The 24,237-nt window shown below is 42.1% G+C and overlaps 1 protein-coding gene across 2 annotated transcripts in view; it reads right to left on the bottom strand.

The window, feature by feature from the left end:
* The window catches only part of plekha6 (pleckstrin homology domain containing, family A member 6), a 312,790-nt gene extending 295,456 nt beyond the window's left edge, over positions 1 to 17,334 (bottom strand). For both annotated transcript variants that reach the window (XM_084348673.1, XM_084348676.1), the window contains exon 1: positions 17,053 to 17,334. The gene's annotated coding sequence lies outside the window, so the exon portion shown is untranslated. The remainder of the gene's footprint in view (positions 1 to 17,052) is intronic.
* Between the last annotated feature and the right edge of the window lie 6,903 nt (positions 17,335 to 24,237).

Raw genomic sequence — 24,237 nt, 5'->3', positions numbered from 1 at the left:
ATCCTTACCATTAATCACTACTACTGTTATAATATAAGTAATCGCATTTCCATGTGCATTTCATTATTATTGCTGTAATACATCTTTATGTACTTTCACTCCTGTCAACCATCGCTTATAATTGAATACATTGTGATCTCGTTGATCTGCTCTGTACATGCGACATCTATTGCACGTCTGTCCGTCCTGGGAGAGGGATCCCTCCTCTGTGGCTCTCCCTGAGGTTTCTTCCGCATTTTTTTTCCCTGTTAAAAGGGCCTTTTTTTTGGGGCAAGTTTTTCCTCACTCGAATCGAGGGTCGAAGGACAGAGGGTGTCGTCTCTGTACAGATTGTAAAGCCCTCTGAGGCAAACTGTGATTTGTGAATTTGGGCTATACAAATAAAATTTGATTTGATTTGATTTGATTTCAGGCTACAGACTTAACTTACCAAAAAGCGAATGTTTACCAGTCAATAAATTAGCTATGCAAATCCCAGACCAAGCTCTGCCATTTCATATCTCAAGATCAGGATTTAAATATTTGGGTTTTAACATAACCCCTTCATTTAAAAACCTCCTTGATGGAAATTTTGCCCGACTCATTTCTAAACTTAAATCAGATTTACAAAGATGGGAAATTTTGCATCTGACCTTAGCAGGCAGAGTGAATTGTGTTCAAATGAACGTGCTGCCGAGATTATTATTTCTGTTTCAATGTATTCCTATTAACTTTACAAAATCCTTTTTCTGTCAGATTGATAAAATTATATGGAGTGGTCAGAACACTAGAACTTGGAAAGAGGTGGGTTGGCTCTGCCAAATTTTAGAGGCTATTACTGGGCAGCAAATGTCCACAACATTTCATACTGGATACAATCTCCAGATATAGACTGTTGTGAGGTGGAAGGCATGTCATGCATATCATCCTCCCTCCATGCCCTGGCTTCATCTAATCTTCCTATTAAGATTTCACAATTTACATCCAACCCAGTGGTCATCTCCACTCTCAAAATATGGTCTCAATTTAGGAGACATAATAATTTGAAGGAAACTCTTTTGATTCAGAGCCCGCTGTGTAACAATCACAACTTCTTACCAGCCAAACTAGATCAAACCTTTGCAGTGTGGCATAGAAAATGGATCAGAAGGTTCAGTGATCTTTATGTGGACGGAACCTTTTTTAGTTTCAATGATTTGTGTCTCAAATATGACCTCCAACAAAAGGACCTATTTAGCTACTTTCAAGCCCATCAGTTTGCTAAGAGCCATAGCCCACAGTTTCCTAACCTCCCCAAAAGGTCACTTGCAGACTTACTTTTGGTAGTTCCTTTTTGGTTGAAGGGTTTTACAGCACACTGTTACTCAGTGATCATGTCAATGGATGATGCCAAGCTGGACAGGATCAAAACTAGCTGGGAAAAGGAACTTGAGACTGAAATCTCAGAGGACATTTGGACTGTAGCTTTGAAAAGAATGAACAATAGTATCTCCTGTGCAAGACTTGGTCTAATCCAATTTAAGGCAGTACATCGCCAACATTGGAGTAGAGCTGAAATATCCTCCTTTTAAAAGAAAACCTGCAAACTCCCCTCCAGTTAGTTAGAACTGAAGAAGCCTCTTGGATGAGAGGTGAAACGTCTTTAAGAAACTGAAACAAGTCCAGTTGCCTACAATACAGCACTTAGAATCTGTGTAAATCTAGCATTTTTGTCAAGGCTATATGGATATTCATGTAAAATTGTGATCATGCTCAGGGGAGGTGTTTTCCACAATCGCAAACATGAACTACTCTACTAGCAACAGAGCCAAATATTTTATGCAGAAGAGCAAACTATTAGACGAATAGAGGCGGTGGTAAAAGGGGGGGCTGCACTTGATAACTGTAGACGCTAGGTGGCAGCAGAGTGCTTGAATCCTGATGATGACAGAAAAATCCTGACGACAGGATTTTAATTTATACCCCGTTTGACCACAATGTGCTCAGCAATGGCGGAGTGGCACTGTCTGTATTACAGCTGGTTGACTCCACAGGAAGCGGATGTATGTAGTCTAATGCTATGTTGATATGACTGCTTCAGCTGATATTTAACTTTAACAGCTCTTCTGTGAACTAAGTTAAAGATGTGTAACATTAAGTTACTTTTTGTACTTGCATAAGCCTATAAGTGAAACAGTCTGAGGTATATGTTTACACCCAGCTCGAAGGCAGTGTGGAGATTGACTTTAACCAGTTGTGCAGGTATACAGCATTTAACTACTTATTTTTCAATCAGCATTGCGTGTGCCCACTTCTAAATCCCCTCTGATGCGCATCTTTGTTACATTGTTTGAAGGAACTATGTGTAACTGCATAGTTGTGGACGCAACCGTCACTAATGCTAATGTAGCTCCTAGGTATTTTTCTAATTTTGACAACCGCACCCATGACAGCACTTTAGTTAATGGACTATGGCTGTTGATAACTGTTGTTGATTTTGTTCAGATACGCCAAATTGTAATTTTATGGGTTATTGTTCTTCAGACTATGGAGCTGGGTGCAGAACCAGGCTACATTGTAAATACAGATAAGATTACTTGTATTCAGCACAGTATGCATGATTTTAGTAGTTAGTAAACCTATAGAAAGGAATACCTTTTGATATATTAGAATGAATAATTGTTTGGGATAATTTGGGATACTGTGATTTTGATACAATACTGTGATTGTGGCCATATATTATTGTCAATTTCTTTATCTTTATTTCTGTCATTATTATAGTAACTAACTGATGAAAAAAACTTCTAAGAAGTCATGCATTTGCATAAAAGGCTCTTTCTCTCAGTGTGACAATGCACCTGAATCTGTCCCCGTTTGTAGTGACGCACCAAGCCCAAGTTCTTGCGCAACACATTCACACATACAAACATCTGAGACAGAGTGACAATGTTTCATGTAAATTTATCTCTCATGTACACAATTGCATGTGATACCTGTGTTTATTTCAAACTGAACTCTAAATGCCATTGCTACAGCATGTTGTCTTTTAATATTTTTCTCATTTCATCTGGTATAAAATAAAAAAACATTCGTTTTTTTTTTCGGTTTTGTTTTTTCTTGCAAAAACAACACACTCATTGCATACAGTCCGTGCATGTGGTATATTTCATTTGCAGTTGTTTAAGTTGTATAGTGAAAAATGCCAGTTTTGGGGTTATTTCCTAATTTCATTATCTTACTTTTGCCTACGAATGTAAGCTGGTTCTTCAATAGCCGATGTTGTCAAAACGCGATTAACGCTTTGCATTTGTCATTGTCGCATTTAACATTTAAACACCATTCGTTTGACGGACCAGAATGTCAACTTGATAGCTTTATAACACATACCTATAACTGCAGTCGTGGGTGATTAAATTATCGCGGGAACTCCTAGGTCTCGTAACTCCAGCTGTTCGGCAGAGCTGCACCGTGGTGGACTCAAAAAACAGCTGGTGGGGGTTGCCGGACGATGGAACGACGGAGCAAAACCATACCGGAGCCATAACGCAACGGACATGCATCCAGTGGAATCTTAGCATCAGGACCTGTTGAAGAGGGGATTTCCCATGGAGATCATCAAACCCCTGAGACACTGATGAAGCAGCTGCAACAGCTAACCTGGGACAGAAGTAACTAGAGAGCTGAGAGATGCACACCCTACACTTAATGAGAGGCGAACTACAAGGAGCAATTGCAAGCTTTCAGAAGAGCCACCAGGTAAGAGCAGGCACTGCGCCTGCGCGGGGGAGGGGCACTGCCGAGTACGCGCTGTGCGAGGCAGGGGGGCTGCCAGCAGCGTATGCACGAGAGTGATTGACACCTGGCTCACACTCTCCTTGGCTCTGATTGGTTGTATTCAGCTGGGAGCGCTAGATTCTTGCAAATCAAATTACAGCCACTGGGTGGGCTCACAGACAGTGGATTTTTACACAGCTGACCTGTATCATATTCTACTGTCAGATCATGACAATTTTAGCAAATATAACCAAAAAAAAGTTAGACTATAGCTTTAAGCACCCAATAACTCCCAAATGTTTAAAATTAATTTGTGTCAATTTAGTAGAGCTTTAAAAATATTGATGTTAGTCACAGTTACAATAATTTGTTTCACAATTAACAAGACTTGATCACTGGCCAAATTATTTGCATTATTACTCATTTTACAGTGCTTGTGTGTACTGAATAGAACTTCAGGTACAGGAAAATTGTACAAGAAAAAAATTTATTGGAAAAAGTAGTGTTAATGGAACAATGAAATTCTGTAAAAAATTACAACAAAAACACAAAATGTACCTACTGGTACTATACAGCACATCTTGCAGCTTACCCTTTTCCTCCATTAATGTTGCCACCTCTGACTGACATGGCACATTTTTAAACATTGTGTGGATTTTAGAAATGTTTTCAGCAATATTTTTTCCATACATTTCAGCTTTTGGAATTTTAACACTATGAAGTTACTTCTACTTGGTTGAATCCAACTTTCCTGTCCAGAAAGACAGCTTGGTGATGATGATTACCTGAATGATTACCTCTAACTCTGTTTACCGCGATGTGAGGAATAGTGTTTGTTGCTCTGGATATCTACAGTGACTCGCCTGAGGCACTCATTGTAATTTAGCTGTATTGATCAGAAATAGAACAATCAGGGCGTATTTTGTTGCCGATGCCACCTTGGTTATCGTGCGTCCTCCGTTTCCCATCGTTTCAAGCATGCTCGTGCACAGCAGGCTCCTCTGTGGGGAGGGGCTTTGAAGGCAGGGCTGCAGCGCAAGAAGGAGGGACCTGGGAGCTGTATCATTCAAATATTCTGGCTAAGTCCACTCTTTTCTCAAAACTCCAGACTGCAGCTTTAAGTTAAAACAAACTATTTAGTAAATATATCTTATGCTCATTGGGAACTCTTTGGCTTTTATTTAAACTTGTTCCTTCCTTTTTGATTTCTTGAATTCTGCTGTATCCCGGTAAAGTAATGGTTCATCTTCTATATCAGAAATTAGTTTCCATTCGGCACACTGCTGTTACTGTATGCAATTGGTAATGTGTGCTTTCTTTGATTCTTGCAGGTTACATCATGCACTATGGCACACTGGATGGTTGGTGTTAGATCCTGAGTATACCCCTGTCCAGGAGGTACTGGACCAGCTCTCCATTATAAAGGGTTAGGTTCCTAATCCTACAAGGTGTTACTTTAAAATGGGATTTAATTACTAACTGCTTAAGCTGGTAGCGAGGAGACTCACCTAGCTTCTCACTGCCTACGTCCGAACATCTACCCTGTTTCCACTGTTTTGGCACCTGACTTTAATAGCCCTTGAGTCAGATACTGCCACCAGCCACGGCCATTAATGACAGCTCTACTCTAAGTGATCTGTGCACTTGTTGTGGTGCTAGGTTGAATTTTAGGGGCTTTTTGTAAACCCCAAGGGACTGTTTCAATTTGTTAGGCTGGAATAACCTTTAAGAACCTTTAACATATTTTGCACACTTATCACCTACTTTTTACTTCTATCAAAGAATCCTAAAATCAATGTCCACAACCTCTACTTTAACTGTATTATGTTGGTTTTATTGCATGGTTTTAGCAAGGGCAAAGCATACAGCTCATACTTATCTTAATCACTGTTAATTGTCATCAAAATTACATATTGGTAAAAATCACAATTCAGTATATAATAAAAATTAATCTAAAAGAGCTGAGGCTGGTTAAAATACTTGTAGCAGAGATTGAGAGGGTCAGGCCTTTCGGAGGATATGCCTAAATCCAAGTCCTTGCCGTAATTCTTGACCCCACCCAAGGTCCCCAAATTTCCTCAAAGTCCAAATTTCATGCCAGCAGAGTGAACAGAAGAACCCCAATGTCTAAACTGTAATCCACAGTTGGTTGGTTAAAATGGTGAATCCGTTGCAATCTTAATTCCTTGTTGAGTTCTGCTTTGAATTTCTTGATGTCCTTTCTGCGATGTTTTGGCTGCTCACATACTCGATCTCATGTGTTGATCCAAGGAAAAAGCGAGAGGAAGAACATTGTCTCCTTTGTTGCTGTGTTTTTTATACTCTCTCAGCTGGCCATCTGCTGCTTAAGAGGGAGATTTTGCTTACTTCCTTATAGGGCCGTAGGAAGGGCAGTAGCATGATGACGTACTAGTCAACTGTTGTTCCTCATTTTTTTCGCAAATTCATTGTGAAATCTCGACCTTTACCCCACCTCAGCTTATAACTTCATTATAACTTCATTGTGACTTAATTGTAATCATGACAACAATCATTACACATCTGATTATTAATACATCACTTATTAGAACTGAGTATAATGTCCTTTTTTACTTGCTGATGGTATATGGCCAGTGTGTAGAGATCTCGACACCAGTTGAGAAAAGTAAATCTACATAAACAAATGCCGCACGAGGGCTGCAAAGACTACATTTTTTAGTTTGGCATACTAGATGGATTTGTTGAGATGACTGTGGTTAAAAAGCTCTCACAGACAAATGCTGCATGAGGGCCTTAAAGACTAGTTGTTGAATGTTGGGCAGTGTTGTGCAACTGTGCTGACACTGTTACAGACATTGTTACACTGTCATAAAAACATAATCTTACGGAGAAGGCACATTTATACATTCAGCTTTCAGATTTTCTAAATGATGAACACATTGGAGTAGCTGTTCCAGTCTTAAAAGTTTGAAACTGTTATTGTGATTGGTCATTTTGGTCAGCACCCTTGCAATGCAGAGTATATTTATCTAATTTCTATTCAGAATATCTATTTACACATCACATAAGACATAATCAAGACATAATCAAGTAGCATTTCAGTGAGATGTAGGGAATTGTGTAAAGACAATTCATCTTACTAACTGAGTAAGTAAGCAAATTTCACTTGTTCCATTTTACTTCCTACAGTCACCTCAAAGGTGCTTTTATATTAACTGATACTTTGACAAGAGATCTGACAAATACGCTTGGTAGGATTTTGAGTTTTTGCAATGTATTGAAAGAAACAAAGAAATGCTAACTTCCTTTATAAACTAGAACAAGGAAAGGCTCTAAATTGACAAGTCTTTTTACATTCCAAAGCTCTTTGGATAGTTAGGGTGGCTGGGCTGGACTGCTGCTCCCCCACACTACAGTGACTCACTATCGGCAGGTGAGGAGCTCTCCAGAGAGAAATCAGAATGGAGTCGCTGCTCCTTCTAGCTTGTTCAGGACAGCTAGTGCTGGTTACAAATTGTACCAGTTGTATCTACACTGAAAAAACAAACTTGTAAGATTTACTTAATAAAATCCTTAGGACAATTTGCACTAATACGTTTTAAAGTAAATTATACTGCTATAACATCAAGTACAACTCACTTTGTCAAGAAAAATGTACTTACCACTAAACTTAACATTTGTGAAGATATACAGTAAATGGTACTTCATTATACTCAAGTTATAAGTTATATTTATTTAAACTAATCAAGTAAAATAAATGTAATCTTTTCATGGACAGAAAGATCATTTTCAAGTACATTTTTACTGCAGTTACATCAAGTACAACTCACTTGCCAATGTCAAGAAAAATGTACTTACCACTAAACTCAATTTGAAAACTAGAAAAATGGTACTATATTATATTCAAGTTTTATTATTTAACCTAATAAAATGAAGTCAATTAAATTTGTTCATGGACAGGAACATCGCTTATTAACATTTTATATATATATGTGTGTACATATATATATATATATATACACACTAGGGGTGTGCAGAGCAGCCGATATTTGTATCTGTATTTGTATTTGTTGAGGGGGGGAAAGTATTTGTATTTGTATTTGTATTCGAGTAAAATTCAAAATAGGCGTAAAAATATATATTTTTTGAGTTACACTTCTAATTTTCATTATAGTGTAAGTATTCTTTAATTATCCATTATAATAATTATGGATATGCAATATTGGTTGATGTTTTTCCATAAATCCAGCAATGACCATGTAACAAGGAATGTCACTGAAAAGAAAATAACATAACAGCCATTACCTCATCCATGGTTAAACCAACAACTAATAAAATATCATTGTGAACATTATGAACCCCACCACCACCCGTCCTTGTTGGAGGACGTTGAACAGACAGAATAAAAACAAATAATACTTAAAAGAACTGTTCTTTCTAATGCACAGAGCTCCAAGAACTAAACTTGATCTGTAAATAATATGACATAGTATCCTATAGCTAACGGTCATTATGCTTCTGGCTCTACCTACCTGGTCTTTTTACTAAACTTAACCAACTCCTTTCTTCATTGCCTAAAACGAAACCAAAGCACCGATCTGCTGTCAGCAGGGTCGCCGGCTGCAGCAGCCTCGCGCCTGTGAAGTGGGCTCAAGGCGCGTTCAGCCGCGCTCGAGCGGAGCGGGGGAGAGAAACAATGTGTATTTCTTTTACTCTGTGGAAGATCTCCCAACGGAGTGAGGGACAAAGCAAGTGGGACAGATCTGCCCAGTCCCTGAGCAGCGCGCATTTCACAGACAAGCCACAACGCAGAGTGTAAACAACGTCACCTGGTTCAGCAGCACCATGGACAGCTGCGGGGGCGGGGGAGTCGGAACAGCGGTGTTTGGACGCCCCTACCCCCGACTCCTGAACGTCACTCACTCACCCATCCCGGCATGTACTGCGGTCTCATGAGGAAACGTAGCTTTTTGATATGATGTTTTTCTTGTTCCCGAATACAAATATTTTTTAAAGTATTTGTTCGAAATTAGTATTCGTCAAAAACTCGTTATTTGTGCCTTTCCGAATACCGTATTCGGGTTCGGCTCCACCCCTAATACACACACACACATATATCTTTAACGTCTTCAGTTGCTTAGTTGTATTAAGTTAGTTGTATAGTTTATTTTGTTAACAATGAACACCAGTCGTGAATCAAAACATCAATTGCTTCAGCCTGGAAACAAATATTCAAGGTGCATTCAGTGTAACATGTGATTGTTTGGAATGACAATCGTGTAATTGTACAATTCATTTAGATGGGACAGCTTTAGATCAGGGCATTTCATTGCTGAATGCTGAGGGGAGGGGGGCTCCTTTTTTTAAACAAGTGAAATCTCAGGAGCAATAAATGAAGTGTGTGGTATGACTGGCATTTATCAACAACACATACAAATTTGTGCAGTAGCCACAGAGGAAACAAATACGCTTTTCATTGTCCTATATTTCATTAGTATGGAGCCCGTAAAGGACAAAACTTTTTTTGTGAGCAAGTTTTCATAAACATTCAAACCAGCAGTGTTACTCGCATACTTGCACTTCCGTATTTGCGCTTATAGTGAAGTGTAATAATTATTCCATGAACACCTTTCAGTTGTAAAAATATCAGCCAACACAAATCTTAAATATATATTTAAATATTTCCTCATTGGGTGCTGTGCCATCAAAACATTCCCTGTCCTGGAGCGCAGCAGAGAGGGCTGGACTCTTCAGTAACTAACTGATCCAGTAATCAAAATCAACGGTATCCAAGATTAAATCAAAAAGCATTAAACACTGGTTTCAGACCAAATCCGGCAGTAAGTCAAAAACGCAGGTTTTCCCATTCATTTTAATGAGTGCAATTCATTTTGGCTGTGGTGGAGCTGCCAACAGGGGGCTCCAATAAAAAATTGATAGAGAGAGATTCTCACGCTAGAGAATTGCAGCCCGACATCACATTGCGGTGGCCAATCACATAAGCTGGTGATCAGACTCGCAGCATGAATGACTGAAACCACCTTGGATTGTAACGTAGTGTGTCATGTGTATTCACTCAGTTTGGCTTTGTACACCAGTTTAAAATACATCTGTGCATGCCGACAATCACTGTAGGACTGGCATGCTCTACCTACTGTTGCTCAGGCATGACAGCAGATCAGAGGCAGAGCAGAACGGGTGAGTAGCGGGTCATGTTATTTAGCATGGCTAAATGCTACAGAGGGAACACAACAAACACTTGTGTGCTATCAGTTTGGTTTTGGTAATGGTAATGGTAATTATCTGCCTTGCATCCATCAATGTGGACAAAAGATCACTAGTTGGACCAGCTTGATAATGGGAGAACAACATAGCAGCTTTGCCTTTCAGCAGTCTCTAGGCTGTGACACCCTCAATTTATGCTCCACTGACTCATTCTGCGGCCTGTTTTAGAAGACTTTGTTTTTAACTACCAAATTACAGATGAACTTACACTTGTTTGATTAAAAGAAAAGACATAACTGACAAGACTGGACTTAAGTGGCTTCTCACTTGGTTAAATATTCAATCGAGTCAAATATACAGAGGAATTATGGCAAAATGAAATATTACATTCATAATTATGTTTTCATTAGTGGATAATGTAAGGCAGTTGCAAGGCTGCCATGTAGCCCAGAACAGACAAACCAAGCACTTGCTGCCGTGGTTGATGTTAGCACTGACATCTAGTCCTTTAAGTGCAAACTAGCTTCAAAAAATAATTCGTCACACAATATTCAATAGATATCAGAACAGCTTGACCATTTTTACACAAAGTCTGCTTACACAGCCTGACTACTGCTGTACCATAATTGTTATAATGCTTATAGCCCAGTCGCCATTTTGTTCAAAATTACCACGCTTTATTAAGCATTGCTGTGTGTTGTCATTCATACATATATCTCACATATTGCACCATAGTAGATCTAGTATTGTTATATTTTTTTTCCAAAGGAGAAAAAAATGCACCATTTACAAGTTCAACAAGGTATCTCCCTTAAGTCAGACAGTATGACTCCTGTTGTGAGGTTTCTGTGTCTGATGTGTTTTTTGCCCTGTCTCTGCTTCCCCCGCCTCTTTGTTCTTCCCCCTCTGCAGGGCTTGGCAGGTGGGGCTGACAAGGCACAACTGCAGCCATTCATTCATCACCACCTCCATAAAGCCTCTGGTCTTCACCCTACTCCCCTGCCAGATAATTCCGTCTTGTCGGTAGAGCTGACCGTTTCTCTTTGACAATTTTCCGTGTACTGCCTTGTGTTTTGATCATAAGTATTGACGTGTTTTTCTCTTGTGTGTTTTTTCAGTTTCGTGTGCCTTGCTGCCTCATCGCCTGAGTTCCTGAGTTTTTGCCCCGTGCCTGAGTGTTTTCTTGCCCCTGGAGTTTCCCCGCCTGCCTTGCTGGCCGCCTGTCGATTTTGCTTGTGGAGGTTTTCGTTTGAATAAACATTTTTTTGCACTTAGACGCCTGCCAGTCTGTGCTTCCGGGTCCAAACCCCCATAAGCCGTAACAGAATTATCTGGCCAATATGGACCCTGCAGAGTCAGGGAGTCCTTATGGGGCAACACAAGGAGGCCCTTAAACAGATTATGGACATGCTTAAACACCTTTCTTCAGGAGTCACTCAACTCGAGGGCCATTTGGACCAGATGTCCACACACCTCCTTGCCGTTCCAGCTCCAACTCCCACTCCGGACTCCCCTCCGGTTCCTCCACCCAACCATCCCTGTGAGCCCTTCATCCCTGTACCTGCCAGGTACTCAGGAGTTTTAGGGGCCAGTTTCTCCACCAGTGTTCCTTAGTTTTTGATCAGCAGCCTTTAACCTACTCTACAGATAGGGCTAAGATTGCTTTTATTATGCGTTTGCTGTCAGATAAGGCGTCTGCCTGGGCGTTGGCTGTGTCTGACAGCAATTCACCCCTATGTAATTATTTTCCTTTGTTTACTACTGAGATGTGGAAGATTTTCGACCACCCTTTAAAGGGCAAGGAGGTCAGTACGGCAGGGATCCAGCACAGTCTCCCACTACTCCATTGACTTTCGTATTCTCGTGGCTGAGTGTGGGTGGGATGAGAGGGCACAACAGGGGTTTTTCACAGGGGTTTGAGTGAGGAGCTCAAGGATGAGCTAGCAGCTAGGGACGAAACATCTTCTCTAGATGAGCTAATCTCCCTGGCTACTCGCTTAGATAACCGCCTCCGTGAGAGATGCAGGGAGAGAGCAGCCAGGCTTAGTCCCCCTTTCCCCCCCTCTCGTTCCTTGTCTGCCCGGCCATCTGAACATTCTCCTCTACCTCCTGATCTACCGGTCTCCAGTGGCTCTCCGCTGGCGGCCTCATCGCTCCCCAGCGCCGAGGAACCCATGCAGCTGGGTAGGACGAGGCTCTCCCAGGTTGAACGCCTATGACGATGGCATCTTGGGCTCTGCATTTACTGTGGTCAGGCCGGCCAAAAGAGCAGGCTCACCAGCCACAGGAGGGGCACTGGTGAGCCATACCTCCGTCCCTTCCTACCCCCCTCGCTGCCTCCAGCTTAAAGGTACTGTGTCTTGGTCGCAAGTTTCATTTCCCCTGCAGGTACTTGTGGATTCTGGTGCTGATGACAATTTTATTGACTTTGGCCTGGTCTCCCAGTTTAACCTTCCCTCAGAGCCCTTACCATCAGCTAAGGACGTGGTTTCCCTCGACGGGAGGCTGCTAGGTCGAGTGACTCACCGCACTGCTCCTCTGGCACTGCTCCTCTCCGGTAACCGACTGGCTCACCTCTGCCATCACCAACTGGAGCCTTTTTTGTCACTCACACTGCCTTCACTCTGCTATTCCTACCACAGTCTCCCCTACACCACCTCCACCCAAACCAGTTGACCTCACTTGGGTCCTTGCACAATATCACAACCTCCATGAGGTTTTAAATAAGGACCGCGCCCAATCCTTGCCACCTCACAGACCCTATGACTGCGGCATAGATTTGCTCCCCGGTGACCCCCTACTGTCTAGCAAACTTTATAACCTCACCGAACCAGAAAGCGAGGCCATTGAGACTTACATTACAGACTCCCTTGCAGCTGGACTTATTCGTCCCTCCTTCTCTCCTGTGGGGGCGGGCTTCTTCTTTGTGGACAAGTAGGACAAATCTCTTCGCCCCTGTATCAGTTACAGGGGTTTAAATGACATTACCATATGTAATAAGTACCCTTTACCCCTCATTGACTCTGCCTTCAGCTCCTTTCACGAAGCCACCGTCTTCACTAAGTTCGACCTTAGGAATGCATACCATCTGGTACGTATTAGGGAGGGGGACAAGTGGAAGACTGCTTTTAATACTCCTCTTGGACATTTTGAATACTGTGTTATGCCTTTTGGACTAACTAATGCACCTGCTGTTATCCAGGCCCTTGTTAACGATGTCCTGCGTGACATGTTAAATAAGTTTGTGTTTGTTTACCTGGATGACATTCTTATTTTTCCCCAGTCCTTTGAAGAACATGTCCAGCAGGTCAGACTGGTTCTACAGAGGCTCCTGGAGAATAGACTATTTGTTAAGGCAGAGAAATGTGAATTTCATGTGACTTCTGTACAGTTCCTTGGCTTTGTGGTGGAAAAGGGGCAGATCAGTACCGACCCTGCCAACGTCCAGGCAGTGGCCGACTGGCCCACTCCTACAACCAGAAAGCAGCTACAGAGGTTTCTGGGGTTCGCCAATTTTTACCGTAGGTTCATCAGGGACTACAGTAGTGTCGCCTCCCCTCTAACCAAGCTAACCTCTGTAAAGACTCCCTTTTTATGGTCCCCTGCAGCAGACGCTGCTTTTAGTAGACTGACGTGCCTGTTTTCCTCTGCTCCTGTGCTTTCTCACCCAGATCATGCTGCTCAGTTTGTGGTGGAGGTCAATGCCTCAGACACAGGGGTGGGAGCCGTTCTCTCACAGCGTTCTGCATCCCTGTGCCTTTTTCCCCTGCCGTCTCACGCCGGCGGAGAGAAATTATGATGTTGGGAACCGTGAGCTTCTGGCGGTTGTGCTGGCTCTCCAGGAGTGGAGGCATTTGCTGGAGGGTTCCACCTTTCCCTTTATAGTCTAGACTGACCATAAAAAACTCTCCTACCTCCGCTCTGCCTGCAGGTTGTACTCTCGCCAGGCCCGGTGGGCTTTGTTCCTGGGCCGTTTCAACTTCAGCCTCACCTACCGGCCCAGCTCCAGGAACACCAAGCCAGATGCCTTGTCTCGCCAGTTTGCCCTTCCAGAGGGGGAGCCATGTGGGGAGACCATCTTGCCTTCATCGTGTGTGGTTGGAGCTGCCAGCTGGGAGGTCGAGAGGTTGGTCCAGGAGGCCAGAGGGGACCCTCCGGATCCTGAAGGCTGCCCACCTGACCGGCTGTTTGTGCCTCCGCCTGCCAGGTCCCGGTACTCCAGTTGGGACACGCCTCCAAGGTAGCTTGCCACCCTGGTTTCCACCGCACCCTAGCCCTCTTGCAGCAGCGTTTCTGGTGGCCCACTTTGTCTGCTGACGCCAGGGAGTACGTCTCCACCTGCTCCGTCTGCGCCCACAGCAAGGCTTCTCACCGCCCTCCTGCTGGCTTCCTTCGCCCCCTCCCCTCTCCTCACCGGCCTTGGTCTCATATTGCTGTGGACTTTGTCAACAATAGTCAGAATGGTGGTGTTACCTTCTGATGGAGGCAGGCCTGCGACGGATTCTCTAAGGCTGTGCACTTCATTCCCCTGTCCAAGCTTCCCTCAGCCCAGGGATGCCACTCTGCTCATCCAACATGTGTTCCGGCTGCATGGCATCCCTCAGGACATTGTTTCAGACCGAGGACCCCAGTTTTCGTCGGTTTGGCGAGCTTTTTGCCGGGCTCTGGGGGCATCGTCCAGCCTCTCCTCGCGACATCAACCCCCAAACAAAACGGCCAGATGGCACGGGCCAACCGGGACTTGGAGACAGTTCTTCGTTGCGTCACCGCTCGCCACCCGGCCTCCTGGTCCACCCACCTTCCCTGGGTTGAATACGCCCACAACTACCTGGTTTGCTCCACCACAGGTATGTCTCCCTTCATGGCCTCTAATGGTTTCCAGCCTCCGCTTTTTGCCTCGCAGGAGGCCGATTCTGCTGTGCCCTCGGTGCAGGGTCATCTCCGGCGTGCCCGCCGGGTTTGGCGTGAAGCTCGGGCAGCCCTCACCCGCACGGCGGCTCGGAACAAGAGATTGGCAGACCTCCACCGGATCCCTGCGCCTGACTACCAGCCCGGGCAGAAGGTTTGATTGTCCTCTCGGGACCTCCCCCTGCAGACTGAATCACGGAAACTGGCTCCCAGTTACATCGGCCCTTGGTAGGGCGACAGGTGACGTCCCTTGACGGGGGGGTACTGTGAGGTTTCTGTGTCTGGTGTGTTTTTTGCCCTGTCTCTGCTTCCCCCACCTCTTTGTTCTTCCCCCTCTGCAGGGCTTGCCCCTGGAGTTTCCCCACCTGCCTTGCCGGCCACCTGTCAATTTTGCTTGTGGAGGTTTTTGTTTGAATAAACATTTTTTTGCGCTTAGATGCCTGCCAGTCTGTGCTTCCCGGTCCAACCCCCCATAAGCCGTAACACCTGTTGTTAATTGTTCTGTCTCACCTATTTCTCCGAGTGAATTTTAGGAGAATAGACTCCAAAAGTGGGCTGAAAGGAGAATCACAATTTGGTCACCCGAGTTCGAGAAGAGAAGGCTTTGAGCAGTAAAATTCCTGAGATTCCTCTTGAAATGTCAATGGGTCATATCTTGCAAACAGCAAGTCACTGATCTTTAAATGAAACATTGTAATCGTCCCACAAGGCGACAGTTTCTTTCACCTTTGTTTGAAAACAAACCACAAGTGTGCGTGGCATGTTGCCAGAGTCATGGAGAAAGTTATAGCTGCGGACACAACAGATTAACATCAGCCACTGGCATCGATGAATGCTATCTTATTTGCCGATCCGCTGGTTTCAGTCAAGCACATGCATATCGACCATGTTGAGCCAATATATATCACTGCATCTGTATGTATTATATTTTTATTTCTTTGGCAATGTAAACATCTGTTTTAATTGATTAGAGGAAGAAGAGAAGAGTTTTGCATTTTGCTGTTTTGATGAAACTGTGATGGACAGTAAATGATAACCATCACCACACGTATTTAGGTGATTTTTTTTTGTCTGAATCTAATTTTTAATCCCCATGAACTGAACCCAACATTGAGCTCAGTGCATAGTTGGCAACACACAAAGAGAACGCTGGGTAAGCCCAACCATAGTCAGCGTGGCCAGCATTCAGTGAGGTGACTGGAAAGCTTGTAGGAGCTGTCAAAAAGTAGCAATGCGCCTTAAAGCTGATCTGCAATCTAATCTGTGTCCTGTTGCTCACTGTATCTTGTCCAATGAAGCAAAAATGCACAAATTACAAATAACCGTAGCAAATATTGAATATAGACTAAATATAGCCAAGAAGCTTAAACCTTGAAAAGATGCCAAAATGGACAAATCCTGTAAAAAAAATAAATTTCAGCCAGCACATTAAATATCTTATAATTAATAACTGATGAAAAAAAAAGCTAAATTGCTGTCAAAATGCACCAAACAGTGGGGTGTTCAATTGGAGCAGAGGGTAAAGCAGTGAATAGATTAATGTATTCCTGGAACACACACACACTCAACCTGGAACAACCAGGTGTTCTGTGTTTCTATTGGAATACGCTGTATATTCTTCAGTTTTATCACAAACACAATAGTAGTTGCTGTACACACCTCCTTATCTGCTTTTGCTGTTGTTATTCTGGGTATGATGGAAAAAGTAGAGGGACACCTTAAAGCTGATCATATTAGTCTAATCTGTGTCCTGTTGCTCACTATATCCTGCCCAGGGAAAAAAAATGCCCCAAATACAAAATAACTGAAGCAAATATTGAATACAAATGAAACATAACCAAGACGCTTGTACCCTAAAAAGATGCCCAAAATGCACAAACCCTGTAAAAAACTGTAAAATAATCATATAATAAATAGCTGATCAGACATGTGCTAAATTGTTGTCAAAGCACACTGAACCGATAGGGTGTTCAATTGGAGCAGAGAGTAAAGCAGTGAATAGATGAATGTATTCCTGGAACACACACAGACGAACACTCAACCTGGATCGACCACTCTGTGTTTCTATTGGAATATGCTATGCTTCAGTTTGATTACAAACACAATACAATAACCTTGTCACCAAATAATAATGACAAAAAGGCGCTCCGGTAAAGTACATAAGCTGGATAGCAACCCAAACACACAGACAACAAGCATGTCACTTACCAGTCACATGTACAAATGCTGCCTTTCCCTGCTGCCGTCCACTCATGTACCCACTGCACATGTATTCCAATGTGTTTGTATTCTAACACACCATCCAACCATCAGTCAGAGCCATGGTAAATATCACTATTACTAAAACTAAATCCTTCTGAAAGGAGAGCTGAGCGAGCAGCTAGATGCAGGACAACATTAAGCAATCTCTCTTAAGATAGGAAGGAAGCCTACAGAAAATGCCTGACAGAAAATCCCTGGGTATTATAACATCACATGACCACCCATCCACCTTCAGTCACAGAGCACGCAGCAGAGATAAAAGCAAGGACAGAAAGAGGCAGAGAGAGGACAAGAGTGAATGGGTGGAGGGGAGTGACGTCACAGTGCTGCTCAGTACCCTGTTTTCATTACTGTGACAGAGACACAGAGAGGGGGCTGGGAGGATGATCCCTCCCTGAGCAGAATAGCCAACATTAACAATGGCCAACGTGGAGAGAGTGAGACAAAAGAAAGCCCAGAGAGACAAGCAAGGGATCCCGCCTACAGACAGTAAGAAAAAAGAAACACTTAATATTAAACCTGCTCTGATTTACATGATCGCTGTGAAAATAAAAAAAATAAAATAAAAATAAGGATGTGTTAGAGATGAGGCTCCAAATGCAGACAAACAGGCAGGCAGGTTGGAAAAAAACAACAAAAAGCTAGCTTTAATGATATATATATATATATTTTTAAAAAAGTATTCACCTCCAGTGCTGTGATTGAGGCCAAAGGTGAATCTACTAAATACTGACTTGAAGGGGGTGAATACCTATGCAATCACTTATTATTTATAATATATATTTTTAATTAATTGACATTACTTTGTAGAACTCTGTTACAAAGCTTTTTATAAAGTAACATAGCATGGACATGGGGTGTTTTCTGTCACAATATTACAACAAAGTAAATAACCAACCAAGTACATCTTGATATAAAAAAGAAACTTAAACAAAGGAAGAGCGTTTTAGGCAAATGTACATTTTCCATTGCTTCCAGATGTCATTGAATTTAGATTGTTGAAGCCTCATCGAAAAAGTGATTCTTTCCATTACATGTATATCGTAAATATCATACCATTCATCTATAGATGGGATATCTGGCTTGAGCCATTTCTTTGTAATTGATTTTCTAGCAGCTACTCAGTATTCCAAACAAATATTTATTTTTTACGCTTACATTAGCTGATTGTACAAGCCCAAAAAGAAGTTCGTCCCAGTTAAATGTAATGTCAGTTCCAAATACGGTTATTAGTTCTAAATAAACCTTCCGCCAGAAAATATTTATTTTTGGACAGGCCCAGAACAAATGGTAGTGATTAGCTTCCTGAGAATGACACAACATCCAGCAGCTAGAGGATCCTGTGCTGTAGCCATGCTGTGCAGGTGTAATGAAGTACGTAATGAGACACTTCCAGCCGAAAGATCTCCATGAGTTTGAACATAATATCCTCCACTGAAATTCACAGTATTTTATCCAGGTTTCTTCTGAAAGGCAGCTGTTGGTTTCCCTGTCCCATTTTTGTTTTATATATGTAGTATTCATTATTTTTATTTCCTGCAATCCTCTATAAAGTCTAGAGATGACTTTAAGCATGGGGTCTGTCCTGTATGCACTGATAAACACTTTAAGTAAACTGTTTTCAAACGCCTTTTGGCTTTTTAACATAGTGCTGTTTAGGTGGTGGCGTACCTGAAGAAATCTAAAAAAATCACTATTGTTGAGACCATGTAGTCTTTTCAGCATCTGAAATTTCTTCAGTGTTGCCTGGTTAAACAAGGTGCAATATGAGGAGAGACCCCGGCTAATCCCACCCTTATAGTCGGCATCCATCTTATTTGGGGCAAAGTCAGGATCATAGCAGCACCATTTCAGAATCTTTACCTCTTCTAACATATCGTTTCTAGTGATAACGTTTAACCATGTTTTCAGAGATAAGTTGATCCATTTATTTCCTGTTTCCATCAAGCATTTAATTAGTCTTTTATCCCCTATTCTTGCTTGAATTGGTATCGTCCCAGATATGTTTTCTTCAATTTCCTTCCATCTTGCTTTATAATCTGAGACACACCAGCAGAACAGGATCCTTAGATAGGTCGATATATAATAATCTTTTAGGCAGGGAAGAGCCAGTCCACCCTTATTTTTTGACAATTGAAGAGTTTGGAACCTTTTTCCCCTGCCAAATATAACGTGATAATAATTTATCCCATTTGTTGAATTGTTTATCATTAATTACAACTGGGGGGGTCTGGAATAGATATAGTATCCTTGGCAAGATGTTCATTTTTACCGATTCAATCCGAGATTCAAAACTTAATATTGGAATAAGATTCCATCTCTTCATATCTTCCTTTAATTTCTTATTTAATAGATCAAAATTTAAGTTGTATAGAATTGATAAGTCTTTTGGGATGTTGACTCCCAGATACCTTATATGTTCTAGATCCCATTTCAGTTGAATCTTAGAGGTAATGTTTTGGCTAGGTTTGTAATTAAAATTTAGTGTTTGGGTCTTTTGGATGTTCAGTTTATAGCCTGAGACCGAGCCAAAGGCATCTAGGGATGATAGTAGTTCCAAAATTGAATTTTCAGGGTTTGACAAACTAATTAAAACATCATCAGCAAATAAAGAAATCTTGTATTCCTGGTCTAATATTTTTATACCAATAATATTATTGTTCTGGTTAATCCCCTGACTTAACGGTTCGAGAAACAATGCAAATAACAATGGGCTCAATGGGCAGCCTTGTCTGGTCCCTCTTTCTAGGCCAAATGGGTTTGAAATTGCTCCATTTATTTTTACTCTGGCTTTTGGTTTATTATATAGTGCTTTAATAGTTTTAATAAAGGTTTGATGAAATCCAAATTTGTCCAATACTCTAAATAGGAACTCCCAATTAACCCGATCAAAAGCCTTCTCGGCGTCAAGGCTTAATATTACTGCCTGGAGTTTATTTTTGTTTATCTCCTCGATCACATGTAGCGTTCGACAAATGCTATCTTGTGTCTGTCTTTGCTGAATAAAACCTGTTTGATCGAGACTTATTATCTGAGGTAGAATATTTTCAATTCTTTTTGCCAAAATGTGGGTAAAGATCTTATAGTCTTGGTTCAGAACACTTATTGGCCGATAGCTTCCACAGTCTAACTTGTCTTTACCCTCTTTTGGTATCACAGAGATCACTGCTTCTTTCCAAGAGAGTGGAACAATACCAGTTTTAAGCACATGGTTGTATGTAGTTTGCATTCTAGGGGTGAGTAGGTCCTTCATCTCTTTGTACCACTCTGCAGGAAATCCATCTGGCCCTGACGCTTTGTTTATCTTTGAATATGATATTGCCTTTTTAATTTCTTCATCTGTAATTTCACCAATTTGAGACCTATTTTGTTCATCGCTCACTTTGGGTAATTTTATGAGTTTTAAAAAAGCTTCCATCACTTCTCCCTCTATTTTGGGTTGGGTATATAGATTTGTATAAAATGTTTCAAAGGTTTGTTGGATATCTTTTATTTTACAGTGTGTAGAGTTGGTAATGGGGTCCCTTATTTTATGAATTATATTTTCTGCCTGTTGCTTTTTTAATTTGTAAGCTAATAATTTAGCTGATTTACTCCCAGTTTCATAGCATTTTTGTTATAGAAAAATAAATTTTTTCTTAATATCATTTGAGTAAATTTAATTCAGTTCGTTTTTTTTCTTACTCATTTCCATTTTTATTCCTGGATTTGATGTCTTTTTATGTGCATTCTCTAATTTTCCCAGTTCTGACTGTAACTGTTCAATTTTTGCTTTTCTCTGTTTTTTCAGATTCGAGCAGTAGCCTATAAGTTTTTGTAGTGTCTGTGTGTTTCTTATACCTCCTGAGCTCTGAGTGACAGGACAGGATGGGACAGGACCAGATGCTTCCCTTAAAGTATATGTGGGAAGATGACGACGTAAAGGTCTTATGTACTGAACAACAAGTCCTTAGCCTGTAGTGTGCGTCAGAGAGTAGCTGAAGGAAGAGGCCCACACTGAGAACTGACCAGTTTAGAGGTTAGGTTTGATTTAATATATACATTGCCATCTAAGTATAGAGAGACTAGCAGGTCAACTTTAGATAACATCGATATGGTCAAACAAACATATTCCCTTGAGAAATATTCTACAGAGGTGTTATGCAGACCCATTCTTTCCCAACAGGATAGAGGGGCCCTCAGGTCCCCAAAAGTGAACAATTAGAGGAAATGGACAGACTCTCAAAAGGACCCGCACACCAAAGAACGGGGGTGAATTTGGTTGATCTCCTAAGACTGAGGGTCCGAGAGGAGTGGCAAAGTATTTTTGGGCATCACTTTGCCGAGATTTGAGAATACCAGGGAGTGCACACTCTGGTTCGGACGCTGGCTTGAGATCTGTTTCAATAAAGATAGCTCTATCCACCCAGCCTGCCTCCGCAGAATTTCTTTATCAACATACTACACGCCGACACCTTTGGAGGACGACAGCCCATACACTTCAGGTGCCCCCCTTGCAGCATGGGCGTGCCCATGTGCCTCCTGAATCAGCAGACCCAAGAGATCTGGGGGCGCCACCATCAACCCCTCATGATTTCTCCACAGACCAGTAGCATCCTGGCTCGCACCTCTATCTATCCACAGTTGTTTATCTATGGCTTGAACTGCGTCTTGCATAGAAATCACTTCCCTGATCGTAATTTTGTCTTCTAAGTCTACTTCATGTGTGACCAAAAGAACCTCACCCAAAGTATTAGCTCCTGTAACTGCTTTCGCAGCTTCATCCGCGGCCTTGTTTCCTTGTGTAACTCGAGACATATCTGATCTATGCACTGCACATTTAGCTATTGCTATTTCCGCGGGTTTCATCATAGCATGCAACAACTTCAATATCTGCTCATGGTGTTGTATGGGAGAACCGTCTGCCTTCTTAAATCCCTGGTTCTTCCAAACCGATCCAAACAAACAACAAATTCAGACCCTTGAGCCCTCACTATTGCATAGCCAGCGCTCAAGGGTCTGAATTTGTTGTTGAAAAAGCAGAAGTGATACCTCAGCCTGCTTCAGCGCAGCTTGCTGAATTAGTGGGTTTAACTGAGGCATGTTTGTTGGCCGAGGGCAAACGAGTGACAATCTATACAGACTCACAGTGTCTGTCATCTGTTTGGATCGGTTTGGAAGAACCGGGGATTTAAGAAGGCAGACGGTTCTCCCATACAACACCATGAGCAGATATTGAAGTTGTTGCATGCTATGATGAAACCCGCGGAAATAGCAATAGCTAAATGTGCAGTGCATAGATCAGATATGTCTCGAGTTACACAAGGAAACAAGGCCGCGGATGAAGCTGCGAAAGCAGTTACAGGAGCTAATACTTTGGGTGAGGTTCTTTTGGTCACACATGAAGTAGACTTAGAAGACAAAATTACGATCAGGGAAGTGATTTCTATGCAAGACGCAGTTCAAGCCATAGATAAACAACTGTGGATAGATAGAGGTGCGAGCCAGGATGCTACTGGTCTGTGGAGAAATCATGAGGGGTTGATGGTGGCGCCCCCAGATCTCTTGGGTCTGCTGATTCAGGAGGCACATGGGCACGCCCATGCTGCAAGGGGGGCACCTGAAGTGTATGGGCTGTCGTCCTCCAAAGGTGTCGGCGTGTAGTATGTTGATAAAGAAATTCTGCGGAGGCAGGCTGGGTGGATAGAGCTATCTTTATTGAAACAGATCTCAAGCCAGTGTCCGAACCAGAGTGTGCACTCCCTGGTATTCTCAAATCTCGGCAAAGTGATGCCCAAAAATACTTTGCCACTCCTCTCGGACCCTCAGTCTTAGGAGATCAACCAAATTCACCCCCGTTCTTTGGTGTGCGGGTCCTTTTGAGAGTCTGTCCATTTCCTCTAATTGTTCACTTTTGGGGACCTGAGGGCCCCTCTATCCTGTTGGGAAAGAATGGGTCTGCATAACACCTCTGTAGAATATTTCTCAAGGGAATATGTTTGTTTGACCATATCGATGTTATCTAAAGTTGACCTGCTAGTCTCTCTATACTTAGATGGCAATGTATATATTAAATCAAACCTAACCTCTAAACTGGTCAGTTCTCAGTGTGGGCCTCTTCCTTCAGCTACTCTCTGACGCACACTACAGGCTAAGGACTTGTTGTTCAGTACATAAGACCTTTACGTCGTCATCTTCCCACATATACTTTAAGGGAAGCATCTGGTCCTGTCCCATCCTGTCCTGTCACTCAGAGCTCAGGAGGTATAAGAAACACACAGACACTACATTTTCCCCTTAGAACCACTTTACAAGCATCCCAGAGAGTTTGTGGGGATACTTCTCCGTTGTCATTTTCATCAAAATATTGCTTTATGTCTGTTCTTATTTGTTCCCGCATTGGATCTAGGATCCCTGTATTTAGGCTCCAAATGGTCCTCTTTTTTTCGGTGTCTAATGTTACATTTAAGTAGACTGGTGCATGATCGGATAAATCCATAGTCCCAATATTGCAATTTGTAACCCTATACATGTCCCTTTGATACATAAGGTAATAATCAAGCCTAGAATAAGTCAAATGTGGGTGAGAAAAAAAAGTGAAGTCTTTTTTAGTCGGATTCAATTCTCTCCAAGTATCGGAGAGACCGAGCTCCCTCATCATTATTTTTATATTTTTTGTAGTCTTCTTCTCTCCTGTGTAGCAGGGTTTTGATGTGTCCAGGGTTGGGTGTAATCTAACATTGAAGTCTCCACCACAGATTAGAGTACCCTGCGCTTCCGAGACCAGTAACTCAAAAATGTGTTTGAAAAATGTCCACTCAGATAGTGGAGGAGCGTAAACATTCAAGAAGGTAACTAAAGCACCCTGTAGATAACCTCGAACCAGAACAAATCTCCCATCCAAATCTTTCTTTTCATAAATGCACTCAAAATTTAATTTATTCGAAATTAAGATTACCACCCCTCTCTTTGAGCCCTGTCTATAAGAAGACGAGTATTGATTAAATCGCCATCTTATAAGTTTTTCATGTTCCGAATTTGATAAATGTGTCTCTTGGAGAAGGGCTACGTCTACTCCTTCCCTCTTTAATTTTGCCATAATTTTGTTTCTCTTAATTGGATTGCCTAGACAGTTTACATTATAGGTAATGA

Source organism: Pagrus pagrus, assembly GCF_965226575.1.
Source record: "Pagrus pagrus genome assembly, chromosome: 3".
Lineage (NCBI taxonomy): Eukaryota > Metazoa > Chordata > Actinopteri > Spariformes > Sparidae > Pagrus > Pagrus pagrus.
The sequence above is the reverse complement of the archived record's forward strand: the minus strand, read 5'-3'. Positions and strand labels throughout refer to the sequence as shown.